This window comes from Lissotriton vulgaris, chromosome 2_1 (genome assembly GCF_964263255.1).
Source record: "Lissotriton vulgaris chromosome 2_1, aLisVul1.2, whole genome shotgun sequence".
In the NCBI taxonomy this organism is placed as follows: domain Eukaryota; kingdom Metazoa; phylum Chordata; class Amphibia; order Caudata; family Salamandridae; genus Lissotriton; species Lissotriton vulgaris.
Window position 1 is genome coordinate 859,385,709 of NC_141687.1, and position 17,640 is coordinate 859,403,348.

The window sequence follows — 17,640 nt, forward strand, 5'->3', positions numbered from 1 at the left end:
TTCCTCCACTCTGGGCTTGGCGATACCTGAACCACTACTTTTGGGATCACTCACCAATGACTCTTCAGAACCATGGGCCCTTTCCCAGCGGTCTGCTTCCCTTGCAAGGTCCCATGGATTAGGAAAACCACACTCCAACAGGTGTTGGCGCAACCCCGGAAAACAACAACTGAGCAGCTCCTCTTTGAAAACCAGATCAAATAGTTTGTCAAAATCAGATTCCGTGTGAACCTCTACCCAATCAGCCAGTGCCTCATGACCTTCCTCCGCAAAATCCCCCCAATCCTGGTGAGACAGCTTCTTACTGCTGTCCCTGAACTTCAACCTGTACTCCTTCTCTCTGAAACAAGGTACCATTCTTTGGGAACTGGGAATGGGACTTCCTGCACTGGACTCTATATTGCTGCCACCACTGGACTCAACCCTCCCTGGGGAATCCAGAACACTATAACTGCGCTCAGGGGATAATCTACCCTCCAGAGCTAATTTCTCTCTGGCAAAGGCCCTCTTAGCCTCCGCCATCTTCTCCTGCACACCCAGCTGCGCTATTTCCTTGGCATGCTCTAGCCTGAGCTACTCCAAAGCCAGCTGGTGCTCCCTTTCTTCCCTCCTATCTACCCACTCCTCTGGGGACAGGGAAAGGGATGGGGCGCGGTTCCCGACACTGGACCCAGCAAGGGGCTCCCTATCTATGGGGTCTTCACTATCTACTGGCGTCCATGTACTTTCATCTTCTTCCTCCTCTTCAGACTCTTCATGGCTCCCCTCAGACCCATCTCCCTCATGGCGTGAGGCGAGGGCCCTCTCCTCCTCACTGCGCTTCCCAGTCATCCTTCTGTCATTGGATTAGTTTGTCCCTCAGTTTGGACTGGGTGTCTGACTCATTCACTGCTATGTCTCTTTCTTCACAAAACTCTACCAACTCATACATACTGTATCTAAACAGACCACAGAAGTTAAAAGCAGACTCCATCTTGGCAGGACGCTCAGAGACACGTGCAACACAGGGGACCTAACTGTCTGAGCTGAAGCAAGAGTACACAATCTAAAAATGACATTCTTAGGAGAAACAATAAATAAAACTCAAAAACAATAATCCCCAAACACGTGATTATCTAAATGCAGAGTTTGTAGTGCAACCAGTTGTCGCTGTGGTATTGCGCAAACACAAGTCCTATCCTCACCGCTGACAACCAATGTTAGAAATGGGATCTCTGGTTGGCTAAGGCTTGCGCCAAAGCCAGGCAGAGACCCCCACTCTAGTCAGGGCAAGGGAGTTACACGCCAAGATAACCCCTGCTCACCCCCTTGGGCGCTTGGCACGAGCAGTCAGGCTTCTCCCGGAGGCAATGTGTAAAGCGTTTGCGCAACACACACACACAGTCACTCCATCCTCTTTTGGTTGAACTAGGTTACTTTTCATGAAAAAAGCCTGTATACAACGAGGTGTGATGGCAAGTTAGTTACATCTTCTCTCCTGCCTGCTTTTACTACACCACCCAGGCCTTTATCATGAACAAACTCTTGGGAGTATTAGACAGCTTGCGTAGTGAGAAGGACTGGGTCTCTTTAACCTTGCTGGATATACAATTGCAATCAGATACTGAATCTTAACTTAACTTGGATACGCACAGGTTTTGCTTTAGGCATGAAACCTCCCAAATCTGATCAGGTGTGGCTGAATTTTCCTTGTGTAAATGGCATTTATGAAAGAAGATATTCCATAAGTTGGGTAGAATTTGAGTAAGCAGTTGCTGTTGGAATTTAGTAAGTGTTCCTGTTGTGTCCATCTGTAGAAATTGAATTTGATCATCACCAGATTGTTTCTAGGAGTTTCTAACTCTTGGAGTTCAAATAAATGTACTACTCTACAGGGCAGGGGAGAACGTTTCCAGGGTGCATATGGCGGTTAGGGGAAATGGTTTTCCAAGGAGACAAAGGGAGAAGTTCTTTTACAATGGAAACATATTTTCCTCATGAAGACACAAATAAAGTTAAGTGACCTAATCTACCCCACATTTGTGTAACATTTCTGCTTGAGAATTCTGCGCCAGGTTAAATATACAATTTTTATGCAGAAATGTATTCCAGGAAATGTTGCACTACTGTAGTTTTTAGGACTTCGTTGATAGTTCAGGCAGTCGGAAACTGTATTGAAACATCGGAGATATCCCACCAGTGGCGGCTGGTCCATGGGGGTGTTTGGGCAACGCCCCCCTGCTTTCTCTCCGTGCGAGAAGGCAAACAAAGGTAGTTATTATTACCAATGATAATAACTACCATTTGTTTCTGCCTTGCCTTCTCGCACGGCGAGAAAGCAATAGTTCCTGTGTGGGCGGTGTTACTCGAGGGCAGGGGGGCGCGGCTTGCCCACTGTTGGTAATACTGTCTGTTTGGGCAGCCTGAGAGGCTACCCAAACAGACAGTATTAACACAGTAGGCAAGCCGCTCCCCCCTGCCCTCGAGTAACCCCTCCCACTCTCCCCGTCTCTCTGTATGCTGCTGTGCTGCAGCATAAAGAGAGAAATGACGTTGGTAGGGCAGCCGGCCGAACCAATCACAGCGCTGGCTGCTGTGGAGGGGAGGGAGGCTGCCTGCCGCCTTCCTGATGACGAGCTCAGCCCAGAGGAATTTGAATTCAGCAACGGCGGGAGTCACAAGTCTCGAGTCTCAGTCTGGACTTAAGAGAAAAGCGGGAATCCAAGGTAGGTTATTAGGTTATTTATCCCACCCCCCCCCCCATCCACTCCATCGCAACAACCCCATTTTCACCCCCCTCCCCCCGCGACTGGATTGGCCTAAGGGTCAGGATGACGTTAATAAAGAGAAAACAACTAAGTTTTCTTATCGGGGAAAAAGTGGTTTATAGCCTGAAGCAGCATCGCGCTTAAAAGTTATCCTTGCAAAGTTATTACGTTTGAATTTCTATAATCACTTCAGGCAGAGCCCGTTGAACCAAAGGTAAACAGTGCCAGCGATACAGGTCTGCCTCAGGCGTAGGCACAAAGGTTGTTTCAATTACTTCATTTAGATCGCTCCTTTGGCCCAGCTCTCAGTAGGAGGTAATGGAGCATCAACCTGTGAATGCAAAGGAACTCACATGTATTTTAAAATGCCTAAGCATTGATTTAAATGTGCCTTGGCTCTAGAATTAACGTTGCATGGCACTGATCTTTCCCAGCGCGATCCAGCAGAGACCTAGATTTAGGGAGCACAGACGGAGAAAGGGAGCAACAGTCCAAAGTGCTCTACGGCTTAAAAATAACGAATGCTGCACTTGAGACCGAGCATATCAGAAAGTGCAATTTATCGAGCGGACGGACAGCCGGACATCTTTTGTACAGCGCTCACTCACCATTAAGGTTGCTTTAATAAAAATCTCACCCACTCAAATATAATTTACATTTTAAAACCAGCGATTGCAGATTATTACTTAGCATTGTAACTACACAGCAGAGTAAAGAAATATGCACAACCTTGGGTTATGAAATGTTCTTGGTGAACACCAGCACACAAGCTGAAGTGGGCTGTGCTTCTTTTTAGATTTCTCGAAGGGCAGTAGTGATGAACTGGTAGCCTTCTCAGAATTCCCAAATGTGTGCATATCAGTGGCCACTGCTATGTACACTCCGCTCGCTATAAAGGCATTTCAGAGGTACAAGCTTGAACATTTGACTAACTTTTCCCCAGTCCTACATTTGCTTCAGAGGCACAGAACTGACATGCGGTAGACTTTGCTTGAGCCCTACTAGCCTTTATAAGGCACAAGCTGACGTGTGATTTGCCCTGTCTGTTGCTACCGGTTTGGGCCTTCCATAGGAGACCCCCTAATTTCCCTACAGACCAGGTCGCCTCTGCTTGTCCCCTAAGGCCTCTGTATAACAACCACTCTGTTACTATTGGATAATCCAAGCCTGCCACAGATGGAAAGCATTTGCACAGCATGGGTAGCTGCAGATATGATAGCTCTGTCAAACAAACAAGCATCTCCAACAGCCCAGGGGGTTTGTGAAATGGTAATTAAGGTTACGCCCTACCACTTTCAAATGTCACCAGCCGCCACTGTACCCCACATAAGCAAATGTATGCTTTCCACAGCAGCCTCTTTGTGAAATGTACCGTTATTAGTATGTAGCAGCATTCATTAGTTATTTAACGTGTTTGGGCAAACACTTTCTATGGGATCAGGAACTGAATCTCCTTATGCAAATCAGAAAAAAACGATAAAAGCCAATGATGTTCACTAACATTTAAGACCCAATCAAAGAATGGATTAATGACACTTGTGACTGATAAAGCGAACGAAGCCTTGCCAGCTTGACCACCTTAAAGAATCCTTTGCATCTATTTATCATTTTATTGATGCAAGTCTTGTTGAAACTAGGAAGCGGATTTGGCTGTGGTGAGGATGGGCCTGCATGCAGGACATAACCCTGTGAGTTGGATGAGGTTGCCTACGTTTCTTGTCTTTTCTGGTATGTCACACTTTCTGGAGAGTTCTTGTAAGTGCCATTGTGCTGAAGGTTTCAATTCGGCTGACCAATTTTTCAATGGAGCTTTGAGTTAGCTCTACATTCTTTTTCAGAGTCGAGGAATGTTTTGACATTTGATGTTTGAATTAATTTTGGACATCGACCTTTGGGATGTAGAGGTGGAGGAGGGAGAACAGGGTGTAAAAGTGACACATCAAGTTTATTTAGTTTTTTTGCGCTAAAGGTTGGATACTATAGTTTCCAGGAAGTTGAGGGTATGTTGGAGGTGTATGTGAACCATGCCTCTATTATGAAAATTGTATATAGGTTTTACTGTGTATGTCTAGAACATCGATTGTGCATTAATGAGCAAGAGTTGCAGTGCTTTTACTACAGATAATATGCATGTGTTGGTGAAGGATATATAGATTAGGGTATTGGTTTTATGTGTGCAGAAGGGGGTTGATTTTAGTCTGTGTGTGAAGATGGGTTTGTTGAGTAATGCAATATATGTGCAGCAAACGGTGCTAATAGATGTCTTCGAAGGATAGCGATTTTGATGTTAGGCCCTTCCTGGCCTGAACAGACCCAAACAGAAAGCAACCGTGGCCTTGTTTGCCCTTAGGCAAGAGCAGCGAAGTTTTCTCCAAGTTGCTTTCTCTTAAGTGAGGAGAAATCTGAACCGTCCTGTTTTTGTAGGTGCTTTTTGGGCTGGACGCCATCTACCAAGCCTTCAAGTGCCCCAGGAAACAGAACTCCACTTAATCTGAGTGCACTGTAGAATCATAAAAACAAGGATTACAATTAGCACAATTGACCTTAATTCCATCCTTTAGAGGTGTGTTCAAATCATGATCTGTCTGTTCTTTGTTTTCTCAAGTATTGAGGTTGATCTGAAAAACACCCTACCTCAGTCATTTCATATCGTGCATTTCTCCACACTTGGTTCCAAAGTGGGTGCTGCTGTTTCGAGAGCGGGACATCTAATCTCAAAAGCATTCCCAACTGACATCTGCCCTCCCTAAACAACTGTCATGGTGTCATTCATTATTACCATCTGTGCTTCTCAAGATGTGTCAATCCGGACTGCAGCATCTTCATTACAGACTACACCACGTGGTTATCTGCCTGCTGACAGTGTGACGCAGGGAGGCTCAGAGAACCGCAGGCTGATGGAAGTTGGGGTCGTTTCTGATCCATGCCAGATCACCATTGGGAATTTGGGCACACTGGCCACTTCACTGCCGTTTCAACATTGTCAGCTCTTTACCTCAGCTGCATCCTGCTACTCTCATGGCTACATCTCCTGTGGGGCCGTCACGTGTTCTTGAAAGTCCCCAAGTAAACCGACTATCTTGCTCCACAGTATTAACTCACCCATTGATCCAATACTCTTTATATTAAGTATACCATAAGATCATACATTTCACAGTCACTCTAAAGAAGACAAACATGAACAACAAACCATTTAGATTCCTTTTCCCGGAAAATACAGAATTGTGACACATACTTTCTTCTTAATATGAAGTTATTACCTCCGATGCTTTGATCAATGCCTAGTTCTCTTACACCATTGCACAAAAAATTTGAATTGTTAAACACACATAAGTGGAGGTTTAGGTGATGCGCGTCCTTGAGGATGCTGCAGATGCGGGCGTTGCCTCTTGACTAAATGATTTATTTAGAGAGATAATAAATCATTTTGCGGAAGAGGCTTCTGTAATTTTTGTGTTGCTCAACTGGCGCTGGAAATGGAACACGTTTTAAACATTTCCGGAGACATCTGTCTAATATCCAACTTTCCACAAACATTCAACCCATTTATTCTCGAATCTCTGCTTCTAAACCAGTCGCAGAAGTAAATATGGAATAGGAAAACTCTCTAAGAGAAGCTCTGCATAGCTCTCGACCAAATTGTGGAGTTGATCTTTGATTGGATTGGACTGGAAAGATATTCCTCGAGCACTCATGGACATGGCGCCCTGGTTTACTCATCACATCCATGGGTGCCTGCGACAGTCGCATACATTGCTGCTTCAGTCGAATTACCCAATAGTTTATCAGCAGATAGGCTTCACAAGCACCTTCTATCATGGTATTCTGGCATGTGTCTATTGGACTGTTGATGAAAATGGCCATGTATTCGTATAGTGAATAATCATAATCAATTGTATAGTATTTTTCTGTGATTACCATCAGTGTGCAACAAATAAAAGATGACGTTTGGTATAGTGTACAAAAAAACGAAACAACAGTTTTCACTCATTCAATACTAACATTCGGATTGCGTGCAGTTCCAGGAACCCAGCATAACATACCATATTTTTGATGCACCATATTGCTGTCCTGCAAATCACTGTACTGTAACACATAGGCATAGCTTTCATTGGTGCAGAAGGTGCAGTGACACTGGTGCTGTTAAAATTGGGAATTCCTTAATACACTTTTAAGCTGTAATTCCTGATTAGAGAGGCCTTTTATATCTTTGGAAAGGTAATGATAAATCCTCTTTACTGCAAAAGGTGGATTTAACATTACTATTTTAGAAATGCCACTTTTAGAAAATGATTGCAAACAAAAGGGGCAGCCCAAAAACCTGAACCAGGGGCTAAATAATAATAGAATCCAAACAATTGTTCAAGTAAACCACTTGAGATAAAAAAGAATTTAAAGAAAAATAAAGAAGAAAAACATTAACGTAATAGAGCTTACAATTGAAAAGGGAGAAGAAGAAAAAGGAAGAAAGAAAAGAATTGTGCCAAAAGTTTGAGGCACATAGTACCCCCGTACAGGAAATTTATTTTGATTACAAAATGTATTATTCAGATAATCAATCACAAAAATATACAAACAGCGATAATGGAGCTCATGGGGTTACACAAACAATACAAACAAATACAAACAATATCATGTGTAATCAAACAAAAAGTGGGTGAGGGAAAATACAAAAGCAAGATTTAAGACAAAACAAAAACACACAGCAGAAAAAATGCGCCCTCTTCAATTAGAGCCACATCTTAGCGTCAACTGTGCTTCCACCCATTAGAACTTGAAGGGTTATCATCAGGACAAAACATCAAACATGAGAGCGTCCAATAGACTTCAATAAAATATCTGTATCTGAAGGAAAAAGCATCCACATTAAAGGGCTGATTAGCATGGCGGGCGGACTTTGTCCGCCCGCCAAAACCCCGGGAAATGGGACTGCCCGCAATGCATGCGGTGGTCCCACATTTACAATTAGGATGCGCCCGCCACACTGGCAGGAGCATCCCGCATTTTTTGCATTGCGGCGGACAGTGCTGTCAGCAGCACCCGCCGCAATACAAACAAGCATTGGAAATGCAATAGGTCTCGCATTAGGAAAGTTTGAGCTATTGGTATTCTAAATGACACTTTTTTTATTTATGTGTTGGTTTTGAAAGTAGCAAAATTAATAGCTTTGTCAGTTACAATGTCAATAGTTTTAACTTTTGCAAATGTGACACCTATAGCATTTGTAATGCAATTTGTGTTGTATTTACGTGACTTAGATGTATTGATATTACAAATAACAATGGCTTTTAATTTTGTAAATAATTAATACTTAAATAAAAGTTATTGTAATTTATAATGGCAATAGCTTAAACGTTTGTAAATAACTTTTGTGAAGATTATGTTCAGTGTATTTTATTGTGACGAAAATCCAAGAACATTGCATTTGCACCTAAACACACACAGAGCCACACACATATAGATGTGGTGGTGGTGGATCTGGGGGATATGGTGGTGGTGGATGTGGTAGTGGATGTGGTGGTGGTGGTGATGGTGGATGTGGGGGTGGATGTGGTGGTGGATGTGGTGGTGGATGTGGTGGATGTGATGGTGGTGGATGTGGCGGTGGATGTCATGGTGGATGTGGAGGTGATGGTGGATGTGGAGGTGATGGTGGATGTGGTGGTGGATGTGGTGGTGGTGGTGGATGTGATGGTGGATGTGGTGGTGATGGTGGATGTGGTGGTGATGGTGGATGTGGTGGTGGATGCGGTGGATGTGGTGGTGGATGCGGTGGTGGATGCGATGGTGGTGGTAGTGGTGGATGGGGTGGTGGTTGTAGTGGATGTGGTGGTGGTTGTAGTGGATGTGGTGGTGGATGTAGTGGTGGTGGGTGTGGTGGTGGTGGATGCAGTGGTGGTGGATGTGGAGGTGATGGTGGATGTGGTGGTGGTGGATGTGATGGTGGATGTGGTGGTGGTGGATGTGATGGTGGATGTGGTGGTGATGGTGGATGTGGTGGTGGATGCGGTGGTGGTGGATGCGGTAGATGTGGTGATGGTGGATGCGGTGGTGGTGGTGGATGCGGTGGTGGTGGTGGATGGGGTGGTGGTAGAGGTGGATGTGGTGGTGGATGTAGTGGTGGTGGGTGTGGTGGTGGTGGTGGATGCGGTGGTGGTGGATGCGGATGTGGTGGTGGTGGATGCCATGGTGGATGTGGAGGTGATGGTGGATGTGGTGGTGGTTGTGGAGGTGATGGTGGATTTGGTGGTGGTGGTGGATGTGATGGTGGATGTGGTGGTGATAGTGGATGTGGTGGTGGATGCGGTGCTGGTGGATGCGGTGGATGTGGTGGTGGATGCGGTGGTGGTGGATGCGGTGGTGGTAGTGGATGGGTTGTTGTTTGTGGTGGATGTGGTGGTGGATGTAGTGGTGGATGGGGTGGTGGATGTGGTGGTGGTGGATGTGATGGTGGATGTGGTGGTGATGGTGGATGTGATGGTGGATGTGATGGTGGATGCGGTGGTGGTGGATGCGGTGGATGTGGTGATGGTGGATGCGGTGGTGGTGGTGGATGCGGTGGTGGTGGATGTGGTGGATGTCATGGTGGATGTGGAGGTGATGGTGGATGTGGTGGTGGTGGATGTGATGGTGGATGTGGTGGTGGTGGATGTGATGGTAGATGTGGTGGTGATGGTGGATGTGGTGGTGGATGCGGTGGTGGTGGATGCGGTGGATGTGGTGATGGTGGATGCGGTGGTGGTGGTGGATGCGGTGGTGATGGTGGATGCGGTGGTGGTGGTGGATGCGGTGGTGGTGGTGGATGGGGTGGTGGTTGAGGTGGATGTGGTGGTGGATGTAGTGGTGGTGGGTGTGGTGGTGGTGGTGGATGCGGTGGTGGAGGATGCGGATGTGGTGGATGTGGTGGTGGTGGATGCCATGGTGGATGTGGAGGTGATGGTGGATGTGGTGGTGGTTGTGTAGGTGATGGTGGATTTGGTGGTGGTGGTGGATGTGATGGTGGATGTGGTGGTGGATGCGGTGGTGGTGGATGCGGTGGATGTGGATGCGGTGGTGGTGGTGGATGGGTTGTTGTTTGTGGTGGATGTGGTGGTGGATGTAGTGGTGGATGGGGTGGTGGTTGTGGTGGATGTGGTGGTGGTGGATGTGATGGTGGATGTGGTGGTGATGGTGGATGCGGTGGATGTGGTGATGGTGGATGCGGTGGTGGTGGTGGATGCGGTGGTGGTGGTGGATGGGGTGGTGGTTGTGGTGGATGGGGTGGTGGATGTAGTGGATGTGGTGGTGGATGTAGTGGTGGTGGGTGTGGTGGTGGTGGTGGATGCGGATGTGGTGGATGTGGTGGTGGTGGATGTCATGGTGGATGTGGAGGTGATGGTGGATGTGGAGGTGATGGTGGATGTGGTGGTGGTGGTGGTTGTGGAGGTGATGGTGGATGTGGGGGTGGTGGTGGATGTGATGGTGGATGTGGTGGTGATGGTGGATGTGGTGGTGGGTGCGGTGGTGGTGGATGCTGTGGATGTGGTGGTGGATGCGGTGGTGGTGGATGCGGTGGTGGTGGTGGATGGGGTGGTGGTTGTGGTGGATGTGGTGGTGGATGTGGTGGTGGATGTAGTGGTGGATGGGGTGGTGGATGTAGTGGTGGATGGGGTGGTGGTTGTGGTGGTGGTGGATGCGGTGGTGGTGGGGGTGGTGGTGGATGTGGCGGTGGTGGTGGATGTGGCGGTGGTGGATGTGATGGTGGTGGATGTGGTGGATGTGGTGGTGGATGTGATGGTGGTGGACGTGGTGGATGTGGTGGTGGATGTGATGGTGGTGGATGTGGTGGATGTGGTGGTGGATGTGGCGGTGGATGTGGCGGTGGATGTCATGGTGGATGTGGAGGTCATGGTGGATGTGGTGGTGGATGTGGTGGTGGATGGGGTGGTGGTTGTGGTGGATGTGGTGGTGGATGTAGTGGTGGTGGGTGTGGTGGTGGTGGGTGTGGTGGTGGATGCGGTGGTGGTGGATGTGGCGGTGGATGTCATGGGGATGTGGAGGTGATGGTGGATGTGGTGGTGGTGGTGGTGGATGTGGTGGTGATGGTGGATGTGGTGGTGGATGCGGTGGTGGTGGATGCGGTGGTGGTGGTGAATGGGGTGGTGGTGGTGATGGATGTGGTGGTGGATGTAGTGGTGGTGGTGGTGGTGGATGTAGTGGTGGTGGATGTGGTGGTGGTGGATGCAGTGGTGGTGGTGGTGGTGGAAATGGTGGTGGTGGATGCGGTGGTGGTGGAAGCGGTGGTGGATGTGGTGGTGGGTGTGGCGGTGGTGGATGTGATGGTGGTGGATGTGGTGGTGGATGTGGCGGTGGATGTCATGGTGGATGTGGAGGTGATGGTGGATGTGGTGGTGGATGTGGATGTGATGGTGGATGTGGTGGTGGTGGATGTGGTGGTGGTGGATGTGGAGGTGGTTGATGTGGTGGTGATGGTGGATGTGGTGGTGTATGCGGTGGATGTGGTGGTGGATGTGGTGGATGCGGTGGTGGATGCGGTGGTGGTGGTAGTGGTGGATGGGGTGGTGGTGGTAGTGGATGTGGTGGTGGATGTACTGGTGGTGGGTGTGGTGGTGGCGGTGGATGCGGTGGTGGATGTGGTGGTGGTGGATGTCATGGTGGATGTGGAGGTGATGGTGGATGTGGTGGTGGTGGTGGTTGTGGAGGTGATGGTGGATGTGGGGGTGGTGGTGGATGTGATGGTGGATGTGGTGGTGATGGTGGATGTGGTGGTGGGTGCGGTGGTGGTGGATGCTGTGGATGTGGTGGTGGATGCGGTGGTGGTGGATGCGGTGGTGGTGGTGGATGGGGTGGTGGTTGTGGTGGATGTGGTGGTGGATGTGGTGGTGGATGTAGTGGTGGATGGGGTGGTGGTTGTGGTGGTGGTGGATGCGGTGGTGGTGGGGGTGGTGGTGGATGTGGCGGTGGTGGTGGATGTGGCGGTGGTGGATGTGATGGTGGTGGATGTGGTGGATGTGGTGGTGGATGTGATGGTGGTGGATGTGGTGGATGTGGTGGTGGATGTGATGGTGGTGGATGTGGTGGATGTGGTGGTGGATGTGGCGGTGGATGTGGCGGTGGATGTCATGGTGGATGTGGAGGTCATGGTGGATGTGGTGGTGGATGTGGTGGTGGATGGGGTGGTGGTTGTGGTGGATGTGGTGGTGGATGTAGTGGTGGTGGGTGTGGTGGTGGTGGGTGTGGTGGTGGATGCGGTGGTGGTGGATGTGGCGGTGGATGTCATGGGGATGTGGAGGTGATGGTGGATGTGGTGGTGGTGGTGGTGGATGTGGTGGTGATGGTGGATGTGGTGGTGGATGCGGTGGTGGTGGATGCGGTGGTGGTGGTGAATGGGGTGGTGGTGGTGGTGGATGTGGTGGTGGATGTAGTGGTGGTGGTGGTGGTGGATGTAGTAGTGGTGGATGTGGTGGTGGTGGATGCAGTGGTGGTGGTGGTGGTGGAAATGGTGGTGGTGGATGCGGTGGTGGTGGAAGCGGTGGTGGATGTGGTGGTGGGTGTGGCGGTGGTGGATGTGATGGTGGTGGATGTGGTGGTGGATGTGGCGGTGGATGTCATGGTGGATGTGGAGGTGATGGTGGATGTGGTGGTGGATGTGGATGTGATGGTGGATGTGGTGGTGGTGGATGTGGTGGTGGTGGATGTGGAGGTGGTTGATGTGGTGGTGATGGTGGATGTGGTGGTGTATGCGGTGGATGTGGTGGTGGATGTGGTGGATGCGGTGGTGGATGCGGTGGTGGTGGTAGTGGTGGATGGGGTGGTGGTGGTAGTGGATGTGGTGGTGGATGTACTGGTGGTGGGTGTGGTGGTGGCGGTGGATGCGGTGGTGGATGTGGTGGTGGTGGATGTCATGGTGGATGTGGAGGTGATGGTGGATGTGGTGGTGGATGTGATGGTGGAGGATGCGGTGGATGTGGTGATGGTGGATGCGGTGGTGGATGGGGTGGTTGTGTATATTGTCTAGAAGCCTTGTATCAGCAGAGCTGGGCATTAGAATCACTCACTCGTGGGTACAGAAGAGAAGGAGGGCACAGTCAATCTTAACGCAGGCAGACACAATGCAGCAGCTGTCAGTGGTCACACAGGGGGCTGCGTGGCGGTGAGGGGAGCGACAGGCCTGGTAAACAGGATAAGGGTAAAGGATAAGTGTAGGCTAAGGTCTAGGGCTAGACTTGGAGTTCCCCATTTGTAAATCAATGGAAAGACATGTAACAGTACATATTAGAGGTTAGATTTGACAATTTAACGGAAAAACAATAGGGATGCTTACAGGATTAACAAATTGCCAACAAATGTTTTATCACTCATCATAATTCTCATTTAAAGTAGAGAATGAAAGCGGAAAAATTAAAATAGAATGGAGAGATGAAAAAAAGAAGTAGGAGGCAAATTATGGAAGATAAAAGTGGAACAGATTAAATAGCAAGAGATCAAAGTAGCAAGATAGAAAACTAAGAAAAAATAGAGGAAAAAGAAAAAATAATGAGGGAGACAAAGAACAACTAAGAAATAAAGTAAAATATAGACAGTATGAGACGCAAAGAAAAGAAGATTTGCTACATACTCATAGTACGCAGAGACAGCTTAGCGGAGAGAGAAAAAGAGAAGAAAAGACAAAGGAAGAAACAAACAAAGATAACGTATAAGTGAGAAAAGAAAGCAAGACAGAAAATGTTGGAGAAACAAAGGCGGACAGAGGGAAAGAGGCTGAAAAAGCTAGAAAGAGAAATAAAAAAACACAAAGGTAAAGAGGTGAAGAGTTGCTAGAGAGGCTGCAGACCGAGACAGCATGGTGGTTTTGCTAGAATCCCTGCAAACGCGGACAGACTTGGAGAACAAGCGCAGTTCGTAGGTAGAGGCTGAGAAAAAAATGCAGATAAGGTACAGAGGAAGAGAGGGAGACAAAGAGGGATAGAGAGCGGCAGAGAGCATCTGCAGAGCGAGACTGTGGCCACGTAGGTAAAGCGTGGCATGGCCTGTGGCTAATGTAGAAGAATGACCCCACAGCGGCAATGTGGTAAGCAGAGAGCAGCATTGTTCTGGGATAGTACCCAGGCGGATGCAGTGCCACTTCGGAGGGACCATGCACTGACATCATTGAATGGGGTACTTACAATTTTCAGCCTGATAGTCTGGCACAAACTGCTCGTCATTGTCAGGTACCTGATTCCAGGTCATTCCCAGCACTCTGCTCTGATGCAGAAGCAGTGCGCGACCATTCTCAATGGGGGGCAGACAGCAACAGGAAGGGTAAGGAGGGTGCAGATACCTACAGCAGTGGGGGAGGGGTGTGCCCCCAGCAACAGCTACGTAAAGTGTCAAACTCGTTTCCCTTTTGTGTGCCCCCTGGAATCTCCTCAACTCGGCATACCATAACTAAACGGATTGAAGCTGCAAAAGAAAACAACGAGAAGTGAACAGTCCTCCCAGATCCCAGAGATGTGCCTGACTGCGTGACAGGAAGGGGGAGAAGCGAGCCGAACTGAGATTTGTAGAACGCGATTTATTCGCAATTAAATATGTGGTTTCGAGACATTCCCGCAAGTTACTTATTCCATCAAGTAACAGAAACTGAAAAAGAGTTCAGCAGAAAGAATAGTTTTTTGGAATTTATTGAGAGTGCGGTTCACAGGCACTGTGTTTTCGGGAAGCATATTAACCCATTTTCTTGGACCCCTCTAGTTCACGACCAGCTGAAGAGAGAGAGAAACAAGACGGAGGGCATTGCTGTGGGGAGGGGGGAGGAGAAATGCGACACAGCAGCACTTCACACGGCCGGGCGGCCGTGAAACAGAAAGCACGGCTGGCCGGCCGTGAAAGCCTTTGATGCTGCAGGGGGTGGAGCGGCACCCAGCTGGGCAACAGATGGCTGACAATTTGATGCTGTGCACGCGCATTTTAGGTCAATGCGCTTGCGCATTGACCTAAAAGCGCACGGGCACAGGACCAAATCGCCAGTCAGTTAAAGTCTGTTTAAAGCCCTATAGTCTCGTGACCTCAATGCTTGCGCATTGATAGGTCACGAGACCCAAAAAGGCATGTGTACATTTGCATGCACAACGTGGCAGGCACCTCGCAGTGCCTGCCAAGTCATCCATGCAAATGCAGGGGGTACCATTGGTACCCCCCATGTGCCCCCCTCACCCCTCCAACATCCCAGGGGCCCGCAACGGGCCCCCAAATCAGTCAACCACATGCCTTTCTGTGGCAGCATTGGGCTGCTTCCCGCTGCCTTGCTAATATGGATGGCGGTGTCTATCAGACACGGCCACAATATCAGGCCCCTTTTCTCCCCGGTCACCTGTTTGACTGGCGGAAAACTCGGGGACAGTCTTTCCATCCACCGGGGTCCCCCGCCACACTAATATGGTGTGGGAAAATGGGTGTCAGGGGGGGTATAATGTCGGGGGGATCGCAACCCCCTGCATGGCGGTGGCGACCCACCCTACATCATAATGGACCCCTAAATGAGGAAAGGGCACGAGTACAAGGCTTCAGTGTTCAAACTGGAAATTGCACTCTGATGGCATATCAAAAAATTGTAGTCGATAAGATGCGATGGGGTAGGTAATTTTTGAAGAAGAAGTCAGGCCAGATAGAGTGTTCATAATACAGACACAAGAAATTGATCCAGTCAAATATTACAATATAGCGGTCATGCCAATTCAAGCAATCCCGGTTGTTGCGCTGGTTCAAATGCTCATTTTAACCGCCCTATCCCATCAGCATGCCGGCTGGAGCCACATCCCAAGGGAAAATTCACAACTGGGTTTAAGTACTCAGTCTCTGACGTCCACCAAATCAGACACTACTGAACATCTGACGAACTCCGCCAGGATGAAGGAATAATGTACTGCCACAGGGACTGCCACTCTGCAGGATTGTTTTTCTGGAAGAACTGGTTTTCTGCTCTTTGGTGCTGCCCTGCTGCCTGCTACCCTTTGCCCTGCTGAGGAGATGGACTGGACCCATCTCACTTGAAACTCAGAATGAATCCAACGTTCTGATGGCTTTTCCCCTGTTTTGGCATCTCAGGAACTTCAACGACTTCCTACAACCTTGCAACAATACCTGGACTCTTCCATCTGTAAGGTCCTGCCCTGCCAATTGGTGCCAATCCATTCCTGGGCCCCTGAAAGTGAGATTTCCTGTGCTGAAACTCTCAACGCTGACACATCGCTGCTGTTGCACCAATCGGAACCAGCGGATTTCACCTGATAATGCATTGCTTGTCCTCAGCGCTGCTTGATGCCGAAGATTTACCGAGTGTGTGGCTTGATGACAATGCTTTCCCCATCTTCAGCACTGCTGGATGCAGACGCTTTCAGAGAGTGCGTGGTTCAACGACGACGCATCACCCATCTTCTGTGCCGCTTGACCCCAAAGTTTTTCCCATGTGATCAGCTCATCACCTGCGAATCCCTCAATTCAACGATTCGACATAGGCCAATCCAAAGGTACTGTTTTCAGCAGGCCAAGCATGGTACCTGTATACGACCCATGCTCCTTTGTGATCGGCCTGAACTTGTGCCTATACCCTGGTCAAGCACTGCCAGATATCCTCGGTCAGTGCTTTAAGACTCTAAGCATGTATTTTCAAATATTCTTTAAAAATGAATAACTTTGGTTCTACTTATTGGATCTTTGTTGCTTTGGTCTTGTTTTATTCATAACATTATTACCTATCTTTCTAACCTGTTGTGGAGAACTTTCAGTGGTGTTTTCATTGTGTTACTGTGTGTGTGTTGCACAAATACGTTACTCATTGCCTCTTTAGATTAGTCTGAGTGCTCTGTGCCAAGCTACTAGAGGGTGACCACAAGTCATCTTTTAGTGTGTATCCTGCTTACACTGATTAGAGTGGGGTCCTTACTTGGACAGGGTGCATACCTCTGTCAACTAGAGACCCCATTTCTAACAGGTGCCTACAGGCCTGGGAGACCCAGTAAACCCTGATTATTGCTGTATTTTATAATTGAAACAGGAGCCAGTAGTTCTATTTCCTTCCTTGCACTAAAGTCAATGACACATTGTTGGTACTTTTGCTGTAACAATGAAGTTACCAGGAATAACTGAGTTATTAGCATTGGTAACCATCCTCACCTTGGGGTATGATCCTTCTGTGCCATATATGCATCTCTGTCACTATCTTTTGGGGTGCTGTGGTAGGGCCAACAGTGGCGACTTTGAATGAGAGAAGTGTAACAGGATGGACATGTTAGGAATTCACTTGGGTAGCTTATTTGTGACTGAACTGATGCTAAAGTTTGTGTTTTGTCTCTTTGATCCAGATATGGCAAACCTGCAAGACTCTGGCATAACAGAACTCATTTGGTAAGCATTTAGATAATCAAAACTATGAAGAATCACAATGCCTGAGTGTGATGCTCTCCAGTGCCTTTCCTGTATAGATGCAAGTCTGCAGTCTTGTGCAGCCCCGTAGATACAGATTGCATGTTGAGTTTCAAAACATCCATGAAAGCACAAGAAGAATTGCACTTGAACGAATAATAGATGATCATATAGACTTTGGGTGTGAGTCATAAAAAAGTAGTGTGACAAAAAAGCAGAGGTAGATGTCAAACGCACATAAACCTTGGTAACAGAATTTTTTACTACTACTTCAGCATGCACCACCATCATGCTTATGCCGTGATGTCTTTCTATGATGTTAGTGAGGACCTAACAAGAACAAAAGTGCCAAATAGTGGGAAAAGCAGGGGTTGGTTTGATTCCCCATGCACGAAAGCAAGAAAGGCCCTGTTGTCCGCACTAAAAGTTAAGCCTAGAAATTATAAACAAATAAGAATGCTCCTGGATTCATACAACGTTGCAAGGA